This window comes from Bufo bufo, chromosome 7, assembly GCF_905171765.1.
Source record: "Bufo bufo chromosome 7, aBufBuf1.1, whole genome shotgun sequence".
Taxonomy (NCBI): domain Eukaryota; kingdom Metazoa; phylum Chordata; class Amphibia; order Anura; family Bufonidae; genus Bufo; species Bufo bufo.
The window spans coordinates 108,329,744-108,347,708 of NC_053395.1; positions in this window are offsets into that span (position 1 = coordinate 108,329,744).

Here is a 17,965-nt window from a genome sequence, read left to right on the forward strand (position 1 = left end):
AACAGATAGATAGAAAGATAGACTATAGATAGGTAGATATAAAGATAGATAATTGATAGATAGAAAGATAGATAGGTAGATAAATTGATAGATAGAATTTAGATAGATGGGGTACATGGCTAGATAGATAGATAGATAGATAGATAGATAGATAAATGGAAAGAGAGATAGATAACAGATAGATGGAAAGATAGACTATAGATAGGTAGTTCTTACGACTTTTATTAAAAATTTTAAGACAAGCAGCAAGATGTAAGTATTAGGAACTTCAAGCGGGCTAATCAAAGCATAGCGCCGCGTAATATTAACTTACGGGCATCAGGACAGCGGATAATCGGCATTGCTGGATTTTCAGACCGCCAACTGTCGCGGGCGCTGGTGCATGGCTCTGGTGGTTCTGGGAATGAAGCAGTTCTGTTGACACTTGCTTCCCTACCAGGCATCTGAAAAACTTTAAATTACAAGGTTTGGTTAAACAGCATTGTTTATACACGCTTAAAAGTTATAGACATTGTTGTTTGATCGGATGTAGAGGGAGCATTACCCGTTGTGTTAGATTTCTTTGATGCCGCTTTGGAGACCCCGGGCATTGCCATTTTTCTTTTCAGCCCTGCATTTTATAAAAGTATTAGACTTATAGACAATGTTTAAATATATTACAGCAACAATGCGTTTTGGTCCTTACGCTCTTTGCCCCGCTTGCGACGCTTTTGTAGGGAATCATCGGCGAGTGTCGCGATGTCGTCAATTGTATACACTTTTCTTTTCAGTGCTGCGTTTTAAAAAAGTGTATTAGAAATATAGATAATGTTTAAAACCGACAACATCAAAGACGGCGATCGAGCCTTACGTGGTCTGGTTAGCTGGGTCATCTGTTTCATTTCAGGTCGCCCTGGGGTTGTGAGATCGATAAGTCGCGCCGGATCGTTCTCCTTTAGATCGTCAATATTGTTGTTGCTAGTAACCACCATGTTTGAATGTTCGGTATTTTCAGTATCAACGTTTCCGTTCACAATTCTTAAAATGTCTCGGATAATGATCGTCTGTAGCAAACGTGTATGAAATATAACTAGCGCTAAAACTATATATGTAATAAAAGCATAAGATGGTTATACTTACCGATCAGGCAAGGAGTCGTCGGATTGTAATCAGGTTAGTTTGAAATGTCAGTATGGGCATTTGAAATGTCAGTATGGGCTATCGCCATACTGGGCCCTCGTCTGAAAGCAGTTGTACCCCACCACCGCTCATGTACGCCTCATAAAAATCATCGGCCGCGATAAGCATCTGCGCATCGGGGATAATGTCGTCCCCCCATAAATTTTGGTAAGAATCCATCTAAACAAATTGTATATTGTTAGTTAAAAAATAGCAAAATTTGTATGCGGTAAAAGAAATGACATTTAGTTAGTGACGCATTACGCCCTATAAATAAGGACAGTTACATAGATACAGATAACATAAGTCATATTCAATAAATATGAAAGATTTAAAAGCATAACAGACAAATGGTGCTTACCTTTTGAGGTGTTTAATGTCTTGGTGACCTATGCCTGTCCTTGCATACGTATCTCTGTGCTAACCATGCACTGACTGTGTCCTGTTTATATAGGCGGGTCCTGTTGTAAACCACATGTGGCAACTATTAGCATATTCATTAGTTGATGTCTCTCAAATAGTTAGATTATGTTTTATAAGAATTTATATGTTTATTATAGGCCTTTTTTATGTCCGAATCTTAATTTTATATCAAAAGCTTATCAAAATGTTATAAATGGGCTTATCAAAAAGATTTTATAAAAATAGGATTTTATAAAAAGGATTTTTATAAAAATTACGTTTATGGGGGCCTGTTGTAAAACCACAACATGTGGCAACTATTAGCATATTCATTAGTTGTCTTTCAAATAGTTAGATTATGTTTTATAAGAATTTATATGTTTATTATAGGCCTTTTTATGTCCGAATCTTAATTTTATATCAAAAACTTATCAAAATGTTATAAATGGGCTTATCAAAAAGATTTTTTATCAAAATGAAACTTATCAACCTGTATAATTTGATATAAATGCATATCAAAGTGGTTGGCTTTTATATCAAAAGCCGTGTGCTTTTGTCTTCATTTGGAAACTGCTGGACAGGCTGTGACCATCTGCAAGATGTCGCAACCTTTGCAGTATAAAACCATGCTTTAAACTGATGCGCTTTTGTTTTTAATTTGTAAATGCCGGACATTACAGGGAGTGCAGAATTATTAGGCAAGTTGTATTTTTGAGGATTAATTTTATTATTGAACAACAACCATGTTCTCAATGAACCCAAAAAACTCATTAATATCAAAGCTGAATATTTTTGGAAGTAGTTTTTAGTTTGTTTTTAGTTTTAGCTATTTTAGGGGGATATCTGTGTGTGCAGGTGACTATTACTGTGCATAATTATTAGGCAACTTAACAAAAAACAAATATATACCCATTTCAATTATTTATTTTTACCAGTGAAACCAATATAACATCTCAACATTCATAAATATGCATTTCTGACATTCAAAAACAAAACAAAAACAAATTAGTGACCAATATAGCCACCTTTCTTTGCAAGGACACTCAATAGCCTGCCATCCATGGATTCTGTCAGTGTTTTGATCTGTTCACCATCAACATTGCGTGCAGCAGCAACCACAGCCTCCCAGACACTGTTCAGAGAGGTGTACTGTTTTCCCTCCTTGTAAATCTCACATTTGATGATGGACCACAGGTTCTCAATGGGGTTCAGATCAGGTGAACAAGGAGGCCATGTCATTAGATTTTCTTCTTTTATACCCTTTCTTGCCAGCCACGCTGTGGAGTACTTGGACGCGTGTAATGGAGCATTGTCCTGCATGAAAATCATGTTTTTCTTGAAGGATGCAGACTTCTTCCTGTACCACTGCTTGAAGAAGGTGTCTTCCAGAAACTGGCAGTAGGGCTGGGAGTTGAGCTTGACTCCATCCTCAACCCGAAAAGGCCCCACAAGCTCATCTTTGATGATACCAGCCCAAACCAGTACTCCACCTCCACCTTGCTGGCGTCTGAGTCGGACTGGAGCTCTCTGCCCTTTACCAATCCAGCCACGGGCCCATCCATCTGGCCCATCAAGACTCACTCTCATTTCATCAGTCCATAAAACCTTAGAAAAATCAGTCTTGAGATATTTCTTGGCCCAGTCTTGACGTTTCAGCTTGTGTGTCTTGTTCAGTGGTGGTCGTCTTTCAGCCTTTCTTACCTTGGCCATGTCTCTGAGTATTGCACACCTTGTGCTTTTAAGCACTCCAGTGATGTTGCAGCTCTGAAATATGGCCAAACTGGTGGCAAGTGGCATCTTGGCAGCTGCACGCTTGACTTTTCTCAGTTCATGGGCAGTTATTTTGCGCCTTGGTTTTTCCACACGCTTCTTGCGACCCTGTTGACTATTTTGAATGAAACGCTTGATTGTTCGATGATCACGCTTCAGAAGCTTTGCAATTTTAAGAGTGCTGCATCCCTCTGCAAGATATCTCACTATTTTTGACTTTTCTGAGCCTGTCAAGTCCTTCTTTTGACCCATTTTGCCAAAGGAAAGGAAGTTGCCTAATAATTATGCACACCTAATATAGGGTGTTGATGTCATTAGACCACACCCATTCTCATTACAGAGATGCACATCACCTAATATGCTTAATTGGTAGTAGGCTTTCGAGCCTATACAGCTTGGAGTAAGACAACATGCATAAAGAGGATGATGTGGTCAAAATACTCATTTGCCTAATAATTCTGCACGCAGTGTAGATTTCACCATATGTAGTAAGCTGTCAGGAGTCTCTCAAAACCTCAACATCCTGCTTTAGCATTAGCAGTAATCTGAGAAGAATGTCTGGGGAGATGTCACCATCTGTAGTAAGTATCTGGAAGAAGTGATAAGCCCTTAATGGTCGAATACAACTGTAGTAAGAATCAATATAAATTTAAGCAATATAAATATAATATCAAGCAATATAAACTTAATATCAAGCAATATCAAAGGGGCAGGGGTATCTGTATAAAAGGGGGTGTGGTACCTGTCACTTTGCAGTTTGACGAAACATATACCCTCTTACTACTGAAGCCCACTGTGGGAATCTGGATTCCTGCTTGGCCAACAAAATAAGGAATCGCAGACTCAAAATGCTCTGGGGTACACCATGCAAGTTCACCAGTAGGGGGCTCCGGTAGACTTAACTGGTGGGCCAGAAAACTAGTACGAACCCCAGAGCTTCTAGCACTAGTGTGGGCCACAGGGTCCCTAGCATAGCGGTCCCCTTGCTCCGCCTGGCGGCGTCTCTGCCGCCTTGGGGGCTCATCATCATCGCTAGATGATGAGGACGCAGATGACAAAAGGAAAGTGGGGTCATCCTCGTCCTCACTGGGGCTCTTGGAGTCGGAGGCAAGCTGGGCGTATGCCTCCTCGGCCAAGAACATCCGGCGGCCCATAGGGGAGTGCGTGTATGTGTGTGTGTGGAAATCTTTATTTAGTGTGCATGTGTGTGGGGGCACGGGTGTTCGCGGACTTTTCCCTAAAACATTTTAAAAAATTATTTAAACTCGCTGATCAGCCGTCCAAAGCTGATCAGCAGTGGAGTGTGCAATGAGCTAACAGTGGCCGGACGCTAAGAGTGCCGGCCACAGTCAGCGTACGCAGAAAACAACAACTGTGTGCTCCCCAAAAAATGTGTGTTTGGCGGGGCAGGGGGGCAAGCTGCAGCACCCCTGGGGGGTCTAGGGTCATACAGTTGTGCTGTGGACCCCAGACACCCTATTAGGGTGATGCAACAGTTACAACTTTTTTTTTTTGCACTAAACTTTCCATGAATATCCCTGCCCAACCTTTCCCTAAATACTTTTTAGTGCCAGATGGCACTGTGGAGGGTCAGAAGGGAGTGCTGGGCACAGATGGGGGTGCTGGCTCTGGAGATCCGATTGCAGGTTCCTCTCTCCACGCTCCCGGACACAGAAAGGAGGAGGAGAGGAGGGCTGCAATAATTTGAACCTCCCGCCAGCCCTGCAGCCAATCAGAAGTGATCCAACAAACGCCAGGAACCTAAATTAACAGGCAACCTGTGGCCAGCAGGCTGCCTGTATTTATAGTGGGGAGTGAGAGTCATGTGACGTAGCCAGCATCACATGACCGAGTGATCAGCTCGGCGCTCAAGGCAGACCTAAGAGCTGGGGGCCTCCCAGCTAGCAAATCCACCCTGGGAACGAGGTCAAACACAGATCCTCGCTCCCGAAGCTAAGCAGCAGGTCTGCGGCTGATGGGAGACCGAGTGCGCCTTCGGCACCCCGTTACAAATACTCTTATTTTGTTTCTCTTAATGAGAGCACTAAACTACTTTTCTATTGGCTAACACGGTACGAGACTTTTTCCTTTTTCTTTTAACCAAATGGAGGATACCAGAATGTACCGTATACAGATGGAATTCTTCTGAAGATAGAATCTTCTGAAGAAACTGGCACACCTGGACAACGACATTTACTTTTTAACCACATGAAAGAAGGAACACTTAATCCCCAAAGGACTTTTCTTAAAGAATCCTATGCTGCACACTATGAGGGGTAGCTTTATTTCAGGGGATCAGCCTCATAGGTACGGCTTCAGGACACAAGGGTTCAGGTCCAAACAGTTCATTTATTGTGATAGACCAGCACAAGCAAAATGACAAAAATAATAAACAGTCGCCCATCCAGGCTCTAACTAAACATAATATTCCTGACTCACCTAAGTCCTTGTTCACACCCTGTGAACACATGTGGCTTTCTCAGCCAATGTCCCACAGCCTCCTGGCTGTACAGAGCACAGTATGCCCACTCCAGTCCAGTTTCTCTTGGGGAATAGTGGTCTCTCAGCCCTCCTTGCTTGGACCACACAGAGCCTCCATGCCTCTGTCCACAGGCAACACACTCCCCCCTCGCTGACACTCTGGGAGGTGTGTTATGCCAGCCTGATTACTTCCAGCTGGTCTCACCTGTGGTGGAATAGGGGTGTGGAGCGCACTATCCACCCCTTCCTTGCCTCTACACTGTGTGAGACCTGTCACTGTCTGATAACACCTACCTCACTCTTTATGCACAACGTTTATGCTACAGGACTTCTGAAAGTCTGCGGAACCACCATGTCTTCTACAGCTCCAAAGAAAAGATTCAAATGAAAATACAAATGCTAAAGAGCAAATTTACCGATAATTTGGTCCTGCGAATGCTAAAATACTACAGAACACTACAACTATATTTGATAGACAACAAGAGAAAGAAACTCCACAGACTTCGACTTAGAGCGGTTCGGTTTTTACACACCAATCGAGTACAAGCCAAAGCTAACAGGATGGATCAGAACATCGATCAAGAACCTAGTAAAGTCAGCTGTGTCATTAATCTGTCATCATACAAACCGAATAATGTGGAACTCAAGGTGTTACGCTGCTGGTAGACGCGGCTAGAATCCAGTGGCCAGAGGGAACAAGCGAGGCACAGACTTGAGGAGTAGATCGCAAGGTAGGGAATCCAGTGAAGAATCGGAACGGTCTGGAAAGGACGGTTCTGAGGAGCAGGAAACTGGAACAAGTCACAATACTCTAGCACTGTTTGCATTGCCTCATGGGTATAAGTAGGCCCAAACAGGAAACAAGATGACTCCCAATCAGTATCACAACGGCCATCTTAGTTAAGGGCAAATCCTCAGATAACACAGCAGCCTCCAGTGGTGGAGGAGTGAAATTGCAACACAAGTTCAGAGTGGGTGATACAGCGGTCACTAGTGGTAATTTAGAAGATTACATCAAATTCTGACATTATTCCCTCCTTCAGCATCGACCTCTGGACGATGCTTGACTCGGTTTTTCTGAATATCTTTGGTGAAATTCTTTAAGCAGTCGGGGAGCACTAATATTGTTTACAGGTTCCCATGAATTGTCCTCGGGGCCATACCCCTGCCATTTAATTAGGTATTGTAGATGATTTCGGAAAATTCTAGAGTCCAGTATTTTTTCAACAGTGTAATGTTCTTGTCTATCTACTTCAACCGGATCGGGAGGAAGCAGATTACGTCCTGGAAATGGATCTGGAATAACAGGTTTCAGAAGTGATACATGGAACACAGGATGTACTCTCATTGTCCTGGGAAGTTTTAACCGAAAAGCTACTGCATTTATTTGTCCAATAATCTTGAAAGGCCCAATAAATTTTTGACCTAGTTTTGCTGAATGTACATGAAGTTTTAAATTCTTCGTAGAAAGCCATACCTCATCTCCTACCTTGAAAGTTGGAGAAGGCCTGCGGGATTTATCTCCTTTTTGCTTATATCTCTCCTGGGCAATCTTTAATGTGTCCTTTAACATCTCCAGATTCCGTTGGAGAGATTGAACTCTGTCATTGACAGCAGGAATAGAAGTGTCTCTGGGGAAATTAGGGAGGGTACTTAGATGGTAACACAAATTAGCAAAAAATGGTGTTTGTTTGGTGGAAGCATTCTGAGTATTATTGTATGAAAATTCTGCCATTGGAAGCAAATCAACCCAGTCATCTTGCAAATGGAAAATGTAGCATCGGAGATACTGCTCCAAAGTTTGGTTTGTGCGTTCAGTCTGACCATTTGATTGGGGGTGAAAAGCGGATGACAAATTAACATCAATGTCCAGTGTTTTACAAAAATTCTTCCAAAATTTGGACGTAAATTGTACTCCGCAATCAGAGACAACTTCATCTGGTACTCCATGGAGACGAAAGACATCTTGGATGATGTAACGGATCCCCTAGCACCCCGACCGGGTACCTCCGTTGATAGATGCTCCTAGTGCTTTCCGAGGACTCCAAGCACTCCACTTGACACCGTATGCACTGCAGACCCCACGAACCGCTGAAGCTTGGTTGAGGTCTCACCGTCTCCTACCCACCCTGGATCTACGACAAGGCTCCAGGCTCCAGTGGGTGAACCTCTCCTAAAACCAGAGAGCAGGAACAGCTCTTAAAAGAGCTAGTAGTTATAGCCAGGGGAGTATAGCAAATCTCCCAGCGTATAGCAATCCCCAGCGTCGATCAGTTACCCAAACATCAGCCTCAACATGATAAAGGGTAAAACAGGAACACTTTATTGAGGGCTACCCGCCCGTATTTATGCAGGTCCCCATCTAGTGGACACTCCCCTAGGGGACCAGAATGAAGACTGTGACACAGGACAGATATGCAGCACTGCAGGATAGACAGACACAATACATCCCCACAATGCATCATGGTTTCCTCCTCTCTGCCCTGGAGACACCCGAGGAGTAATCCAATTATCTCTCAGGACAAAGGGAAATCGCCAATACACATGTGGATACAACAGGACAGGAATCACCACCCAAACACACAATGTCACACCCCCACAGCAAACAGACATTTAACATATGCACTCAGACATGAGCTATCTGGGAATATCATTAGGTGAATGGCACTCAGAATACACAAATACAATACAATTAGCTATCTGGGTACCCTCACATAACAAAATACAATTGCAAAGACAGATTTAAGCTGTGCGGCCGGTCTGTCTGCTCCTTTAAAGTTAGTATGGGCCATAATCCTGAGGCAAGAGGCTGGTAGCCAGGCCCCTCCGAAACCCAGTGGCGAGGTTGGTTTCGCCACAGATGATATTAGTAAAAAAGATAAAACCTCTTGGTGATTGGGTTCCATAATTATCTCCAAGGGTTCAGTCTCTTGATCAATTGGGCCAGAGTTTAGTGGGGACCCATCAACAGTTTCCATCAGAATTGGTGAAAGTCTCCCTTGGATTTTCACTCCATGCTTATTAGCAAAATCAATGTCCATAAAGTTCCCATTTGCTCCAGAGTCCACCATGGAAGAGGTAGATACCCACTGTGAGCTGGTGCGAAACTTGATAGAAATGAAGCAATGAGAGTTCTTGTTTTCCTTCTTAATATTAGGTGCTATTGAAGAGATTGAATGGATGACTGCATTCACTGGTGGCACTGGTTCAGAAGAAACTGATTCATCCTCATATAGGTCAGGATCCGCTATAACCTCCACTGACTTCTGTCGACGACTTGGACAATTAATGAAAAAGTGATCAGATTTACCACAGTAAAAGCATTGATTCTCCCGAAGTCTGCGTTCCCTTCTATCAGCACGTTCACGTTTTTGTATGCTGTCAATCTGCATAGGTTCAGCATCAGATTCAGTGTATTTCTTGGTTTCAAAGTCTCTAGAGGTGGAGGGTGGAACAGATAAGTATCGATTATTACGAAGCCAGGTGGAACTCCACTTTTCTTGCCTACGCTCAGACAGTCGAGTATCAATACAAACATAATGATGTACAAAATCATCAAAATTTGTGGGAGCATCAGCACGTGCCAATTCATCTTTAAGTGCATTAGATAGTCCATTCTTGAAAAATTTTGCGGCATTATTCCATTCAGTATCAATGACCCACCTTCTAAATTCTGTGGCATATTCGGCAACCGAGCGCCTGCCTTGACGTAAGGCCAGTAGGGTTGCTTCTGCTGTGGCACATCGATTAGGATCATCAAATACTTGACTCATAGCTGCAAGGAAAGCTTCCAGATCATCTAGGCATGCATCATTGGTCTCAATAAGAGGGTTAGCCCAGGCTACAGCCTTATGTATTAGAAGCATAATAATACACAGCACCTTAGATCTGTCAGTGAGGAAGTGAGAAGTGTGTGCACCAAAATATTACTTGCATTGATTAATGAATCCACGGTACTTATCACGGTCCCCTCCAAACCTGAAGGGTGGAAGAGGCAAGGTGGATGAAGAAGCTGGAACCATGGCCCGGGTATGAAGTTCCTGTATTTGCTCTGCGTGTTGAGCCACCATGTTTTGTAAATCCTGAGTTGCTTGTCCAAATACTTGCACACTATGAGATGTTTGGTTTTCAAATGCCAAGCATTTTGTTTTCAAATTTTGCATTTCAGCATAGATGTTGGTTAGTAAACAGTTCATATTATTTACACGAACCTCCAAGTCCAGTTCCCTGGCGGATTCCATGGCTATGGCTCGAGTATCCTGTTACGCTGCTGGTAGACGTGGCTGGAATCCAGTGGCCAGAGGGAACAAGCGAGGCGTAGACTTGAGGAGTAGATCGCAAAGTAGGGAATCCAGTGAAGAATCGGAACGGTCTGGAAAGGACGGTTCTGAGGAGCAGGAGACTGGAGCAAGTCACAATACTCGAGCACTGTTTGCATTGCCTCATGGGTATAAGTAGGCTCAAACAGGAAACAAGATGTCTTCCAATCAGTATCACGACGGCCATCTTAGTTAAGGGCAAATCCTCAGATAACACAGCAGCCTCCAGTGGTGGAGGAGTGAAATTGCAACACAAGTTCAGAGTGGGTGAAACAGCGGTCACTAGTGGTAATTTAGAAGATTACATCAAATTCTGACACAAGGTGCTCTCCAGAGAACTCTCATTCTGCCCTACCAAAAGTCTTGACAAAACAGAACTCTGTAGTGACATGGAGGATTTTTTTAGGAGATTAAGACTAAAAGAGTTTTTCCATGACAAACAGGAGAGAGAATTCTCAAACAGCCAAACACAATTGGCACTGGTGGACAAAAAACAGTCTGACTGGACCCCTCCACCTGGCCGCAATACCATTTTGGACCAGTACATTGACTCCTTTAGAAATGTAGTACAGTCTACAATACTGGACAAGCATATAAAAGAAACATTCAACATCAACATACAGGAAAGGAGGGTGATTCAAACCTTAAAAAACAACAAAGGAATCACCATAAAACCTGCAGATAAAGGTGGTGCTATAGTATTTTTGAACACTCTGGACTATGTAGAAGAAGCACACCGACAACTCACAGACACAGGATACTATATCAAAATGGAGGGAGACCCAACTCAGAAGTATTTGAAAGAGTTGAAAAAGGTTATCAGGGGTCTTCCTGCAGGTTCCAAGCAACTTTTAGACTTGGTACCTGAGAATCCCAGGATTGGAGTATTCTACATGCTTCTCAAAATACACAAAGCAGGGAATCCAGGGAGACCGATCATTTCAGGTGTGGGAACCCTCACTGAAAAAAATCTCAGGTTGGATAGAGGGCATCCTCAAACCATTAGTGAGGAACACAACAAGTTATCTACAGGACACCACTGACTTATTGAACAAACTGTCAACCATAGGCACAATCCTCCCTAAAGGCACAATCTTGGCAACCATGGATGTGGAATCCTTGTATTCGAATATCCCGCATAATGATGGATTAACTGCTTGCCGAGTATACTTGGAGGCGAATGGGATCATCTCAGAGTCTGTACTACAACTGACCAAAAATTATCCTCACCCATAACTATTTCTCTTTTGACAAGAAGACATATTTACAGTGCACTGGGACAGCCATGGGCAGTAAAATGACACCGCAATATGCAAATCTCTTCATGGCAAAACTGGAAAATGACTTTTTGGTATCCTGCCTCAAAAAACCCTTGGCCTACTTCCGTTTTATTGATGACATCCTAATAATCTGGACCGACTCTGAACATGAACTGATAAAATTTCATGAACAATTCAACAAATTCCTTCCCATCATAAACCTGACTCTCTACTATTCACACACAGAAGTCAGCTTTCTGGACACCACCATAAAACTTCAAGACGGCTCAATACAGACATCCCTGTATCGAAAACCTATTGATCGGCCTACATATCTCAAATGGGACAGCTTCCACCCCAAACATAATAAAAAGTCCATCATCTATAGTCAAGCCATCAGATATAACCGAATCTGTTCCAGCCCATCAGACAAGGATGAGCATTTACAATATCTGAAAAGGACATTTTTACACCAGGGCTATCATCCTGCTTCAATTGAAGATCAGATCACAAGAGCCACCAAGATGCCCAGAAGTCAACTTCTCCAATACAATGAAAAGAAACAGAACCAGCGCGTACCTCTGGTTGTGACCTACAACCCACAACTAGAGGTACTGAGGAAAACTGCCAAAAAATTACATCATGTCCTACATAAGGATGAATGACTAAAAACAATCTTCCCAGATCCCCCCTTACTAGCTTACCGACAACCTCCAAATCTAAGGAACATTCTGATCAGATCAAGTTCAAGGCCATGTACCACAGAAAAAGGAATCCATCCCTGTAATATAAGAAGATGCAAAACCTGTTCCCATATAAAGACAACAGATAAGATCCGGATCCCCAACACACAGCAGGACTATCAGATCCCTGGGACATTCACATGTTCTACATCTAATGTTGTTTATCTGATTCTCTGCACTAAATGTCTTGTTGGAGGCCTCTACGTTGGAGAAAGAGGACAGAGACTCAATGCAAGGATGAGGTCCCACCGCCACACAATTAAAGAGAAGAAGCTGCACTTTCCTGTGGCTAAGCATTTCTGTAGCCCAGGACACAATGAAGAACACATGAAAGTTCTTATATTAAAAGGTAACTTCAAATCCCAAAGAGGCAGAAGAATTTGGGAATACAAATTTATAACACTGCTTGACACTTTGAATACTGGACTGAATTTGTCCCCGGGATTTATGACACACTACAAGATCTAAAGAGTCTTCTATAGACATACACGGATAAGAGACAAAAGGACGGCACTCACCGATGTATGCTGAAACAATTTCTTTATTCCTGGTAGAGAGCGGACAACATACAAGCGTGCTCCAGCTGAGTTAGGCGACGGCCGTTTTGCACCTCAGTGCTTCGTCTGGCCCAATCTTCTATAGACATAGTCGGGGCACCAGGTCTCTGAGATAACATCAATTTAGAGACCATAAAACTTTCACACCCCTTAATCTGTAAGATAATTAAGGACTCATTCTCAAGATCTTTGATATGTTCTGTTTTTTGTTTGTTTGTTTGTTTTTTGTTTTCAAATGTCCATTCATTCCCCATGTCTCTGTTCTTATTGTATATATATAGCTATTTCTTCATATATTCTTGTAGTACGCCTGATAAAGGGACTGGTGATGTCTCAAAAGCTCGCTATGTAACATCATTACTTCTATTTTTGTTAGCCATTAAAAGGTATCAAACCTGCAATACTCTTATTTTAAATAGTACATAACATAGTACATAAGGCCGAAAAAAGACATTTGTCCATCCAGTTCGGCCTGTTATCCTGCAAGTTGATCCAGAGGAAGGCAAAAAGAAACTGTGAGGTAGAAGCCAATTTTCCCCACTTTAGGGGAATAAAAAATTCCTTCCCGACTCCAATCAGGCAATCAGAATAACTCCCTGGATCAACGACCCCTCTCTAGTAGCTATAGCCTGTAATATTATTACGCTCCAGAGATACATCCAGGCCCCTCTTGAATTCCTTTATTGTACTCACCATCACCACCTCCTCCGGCAGAGAGTTCCATAGTCTCACTGCTCTTCCCGTAAAGAATCCTTTTCTATGTTTGTGTACAAACCTTCTTTCCTCCAGACGCAGAGGAAGTCCCCTCGTCACAGTCACAGTCCTGGGGATAAATAGATGATGGGATAGATCTCTGTACTGACCCCTGATATATTTATACATATTAATTAGATCTCCCCTCAGTCGTCTTTTTTCTAAAGTTAATAACCCTAATTTTGATAATCTTTCAGGTTACTGTAGTTGCCCCATTCCAGTTATTACTTTAGTTGCCCTCCTCTGGACCTTCTCCAGCTCTGCTATATCTGCCTTGTTTACAGGAGCCCAGAACTGTACACAGTACTCCATGTGTGGTCTGACTAGCGATTTGTAAAGTGGTAGGACTATGTTCTTATCACGGGCATCTATGTCCCTTCTGATGCAACCCATTATTTTATTGGCCTTGGCAGCAGCTGCCTGACACTGGTTTTTGCAGCTTAGATTGCTGTTTATTAAAATTCCTAGATCCTTTTCCATGTCAGTGTTACCGAGTGCTTTATCATTTAGTATGTACGGGTCTTGCATTATTCCTTCCCATGTGCATAACTTTACATTTGTCAGTGTTAAACCTCATCTGCCACTTATCTGCCCAAGCCTCCAATCTATCCAGATCCCTCTGTAGTAGTATACTGTCCTTTTCAGTGTAAATTACTTTACACAGTTTTGTGTCATCTGCGAAAATTGATACTTTACTACGCAAGCCTTCTACAAGATCATTAATAAATATATTGAATAGAATAGGGCCCAATACTGACCCCTGAGGTACCCCACTAGTGACAGTGACCCAATCTGAGTGTGTACCGTTAATAACCACCCTCTGTTTTCTATCATTGAGCCAGTTACTTACCCACATACAGACGTTTTCTCCCAGTCCGAGCATTCTCATTTTATATACTAACCTTTTATGTGGTACAGTGTCAAATGCTTTGGAGAAGTCCAGATATACGACATCCTTTGATTCGCCGCTGTCAAGTCTAGAACTTACCTCCTCATAGAAACTGATTAAATTAGTTTGGCATGACCGATCCCTCACGAAGCCATGCTGATATGGCATTATTTGCTTATTTCCGTTGAGATGCTCTAAGATAGCATCTCTCAGAAAACCTTCAAACAGTTTACCCACAACAGATGTTAAACTTACCGGCCCATAGTTTCCAGGCTCTGTTTTTGGACCCTTTTTGAATATTGGCACCACATTTGCCATGCGCCAATCCTGTGGGACATTCCCTGTCAGTATAGAGTCCACAAATATCAGAAATAAGGGTCTGGCTATGACATTACTTAATTCCCTTAGGATACGGGGGTGTATGCCATCCGGTCCTGGCGATTTGTCTATTTTAATCTTTTTAAGTCGCTGATGTACTTCTTCCTGGGTCAGACAGGACACTTTTAATGGGGAATTTATTTTTAGATTCTGCATGTCATCTGACAGTTTATTTTCCTCAGTGAATACATTGGAGAAAAAAATATTTAACAGCTTTGCTTTCTCCTCGTCGTTCTCTGCGACTCCCCCCTCATTACTCTTTAAAGGGCCGACACCTTCAGATTTTTACTTTTTAACATTTATATAATTGGAGAACATTTTAGGGTTAGTTTTACTCTCTTTGGCAATTAATCTCTCGGTCTCCAGTTTGGCCGCTTTTATTTGTTTTTTACATGTTATATTTTTTTCATTATAGTTTTTCAGTGCTTCCGTGCTACCCTCCTGTTTTAGTAATTTATATGCTTTCTTTTTGTCATTTATTGCTTTCTTTACAGTTCTATTTATCCACATTGGTTTCTTTTTGTTCCTTAACCTTTTATTCCCATACGGTATGTACCTCTCACAATGAGATTTTAGGATGTTTTTAAAGATATCCCATTTTGTGGCTGTATTTTTATTTTTGAGGACTTTGTCCCAGTTAGTTAGGCCTATGGCCTCTCTTAGTTGGCTAAATTTAGCTTTTTTGAAGTTTGGTATTTTTGTTCCTCCCTGTAGAAACGCTCTTTTGAATGATAATTGGAAGGTTATACTTTATGGTCACTATTTCCCAGGTTAAGAAAACAATTTAGAAGAGTAGGGCACACCACCATTTGATGTCACACGGATAATTAGTACAAGAATTTTTATTTGTTATAACATATAATATTTATGACATATACAATAAAAATTGCTAAAACATATAATTTATTACTATAAAATTCTTAAAAAATATGGTCATCAATGCTATGGTCAGCTAAGATATGAACAGAAATTAATATATTCAACTGGACTGTAAAACTTGCAATTTTCCTAAAGGGTTAATAATTCAGATACAATGTCCCAAAGTAAAATTGCAAACTATCTTGAGGGTTAATAACTCCAATATAATGTCCCAAAAGAAAGTTCAATCCAAAGGGTAGAAATTAATGAGAGTCACTTGTATTTGTATGGACTACCACTTGATCGTGGTATTGCCGCAGGTAAAGCGCAGGTTAGACTATACCGAAGTGGTTTTACTCACTGTTTTAGATAATGCCGATTTCCATATCACTTGTGGCGTCCCACGTGAAGTGAAGGTTTTTTTGAGGCTGCGGTATAGTGCAGTTTTCAATTGCGGCAAAAAAAATTTGAAGAAAACTTTGAAGAAAACTTGCGGGATCCTCGGTGGTTGTAGTTAGCTGTACCGTCTCAGAGGTCACCTGGAGGTAAATACCTTCTGCGTTGTTTGTTCACATATGCAGGGTTACCTTTCACCAGGAAATAACGGACTCAGCACAAATAGACGGATATCCAGCTTTTCTTTACAACAGACTGCAGGTTCACCGATCCCTTCCTTAAAGCGCTTGTTCGTCTTCGGTTCTATATTTTTAAATCATGGGATTGATTACCATACGCGTTTCAGGGGCTAAGGCTCCTTCTTCTGTGGTCTAACCTGCGCTTTACCTGCGGCAATACCGCGATCAAGTGGTAGTCCATACAAATACAAGTGACTCTCATTAATTTCTACCCTTTGGATTGAACTTTCTTTTGGGACATTATATTGGAGTTATTAACCCTCAAGATAGTTTGCAATTTTACTTTGGGACATTGTATCTGAATTATTAACCCTTTAGGAAAATTGCAAGTTTTACAGTCCAGTTGAATATATTAATTTCTGTTCATATCTTAGCTTACCATAGCATTGATGACCATATTTTTTAAGAATTTTATAGTAATAAATTTTATGTTTTAGCAATTTTTATTGTATATGTCATAAATATTATATGTTATAACAAATAAAAATTCTTGTACTAATTATCCGTGTGACATCAAATGGTGGTGTGCCCTACTATTCTAAATTGTTTTCTTAATCTTTCTAAAGGATTGGGTGAATCCTTTTTGTAGGTGCACCCACTCCTTTCTTGAACAGTAGGTGAGCCCTCTCTACACTTTTGCATTAACACTATTTCCCAGGTGTCCACCAACCTGCACGTCTGTTAATACTAAGTCCAGTATGGCCGTCCCTCTAGTTGGGTCCTGAACCAGTTGGGAGAGGTAATTGTCTTTGGTTATTGCCAAGAACCTGTTTCCCTTATGAGATATACAAGTTTCAGTTTCCCAGTCTATATCTGGGTAGTTGAAGTCCCCCATAATAACCACCTCATTATGATTTGCCGCCTCGTCAATCTCGTTTAGTAGTAGATTTTCTGTGGAATCTGGTATATTAGGCGGTTTATAGTAAACTCCTATTAGTAATTTATTGTTGTTTTTAGCTCCATGTATCTGTACCCACAGTGACTCCACATGTTCATGTCCTTCACTTATATATTCCTGGAGTGTGGGCTTTAGACAGGACTTTACATAAAGGCAAACCCCTCCCCCCTAAACAGACTGTAACCTTGTACATTAACTGTCCAGTCGTAGCTATCATTTAGCCATGTCTCAGTTATTCCCACTATGTCATAGTCCTCCTCACACATCACTAATTCCAGTTCCCCAGTTTTATTAGTCAGGCTTCTGGCATTAGTATACATACATTTGAGAGGTTTATGTATATTTTTTACCCTACACCTTTCCTTCTGTTCTAGTCCCTCCTTCCATTCCTCCCACAGTCCCACTACCTTGCCCCCGGTCTCTATCTGCACTATCTTCCCCTCCTATAGTGTAATTTCCCTCCCCCCAGTCCCTAGTTTAAACACTCCTCCAACCTTCTAGCCATCTTTCTCCCCAGCAAAGCTGCATCTTCCCCATTGAGTTGCAGCCCGTCTCTACGATAGAGCTTGTAGCCGATAGAGAAGTCGGCCCAGTTCTCCAGGAACCCAAACCCCTCCTTCCTGCACCAGTTCTTGAGCCACTTGTTAATCTCCCTAATCTCCCACTGCCTTTCTTGTGTATTTTGGAAAATACTACCTTTGAGGTCCTTGCCCTAAGCTTTTGACCTAAATCCCTGAAATCACTTTTAAGGACTCTCCACCTACCTCTAACTTTGTCATTGGTTCCGATATGGACCATGACCGCTGGATCTTCTCTAGCCCCTCCCAGTAATCTGTAATTTTGTTTCTCTTAATGAGAGCACTAA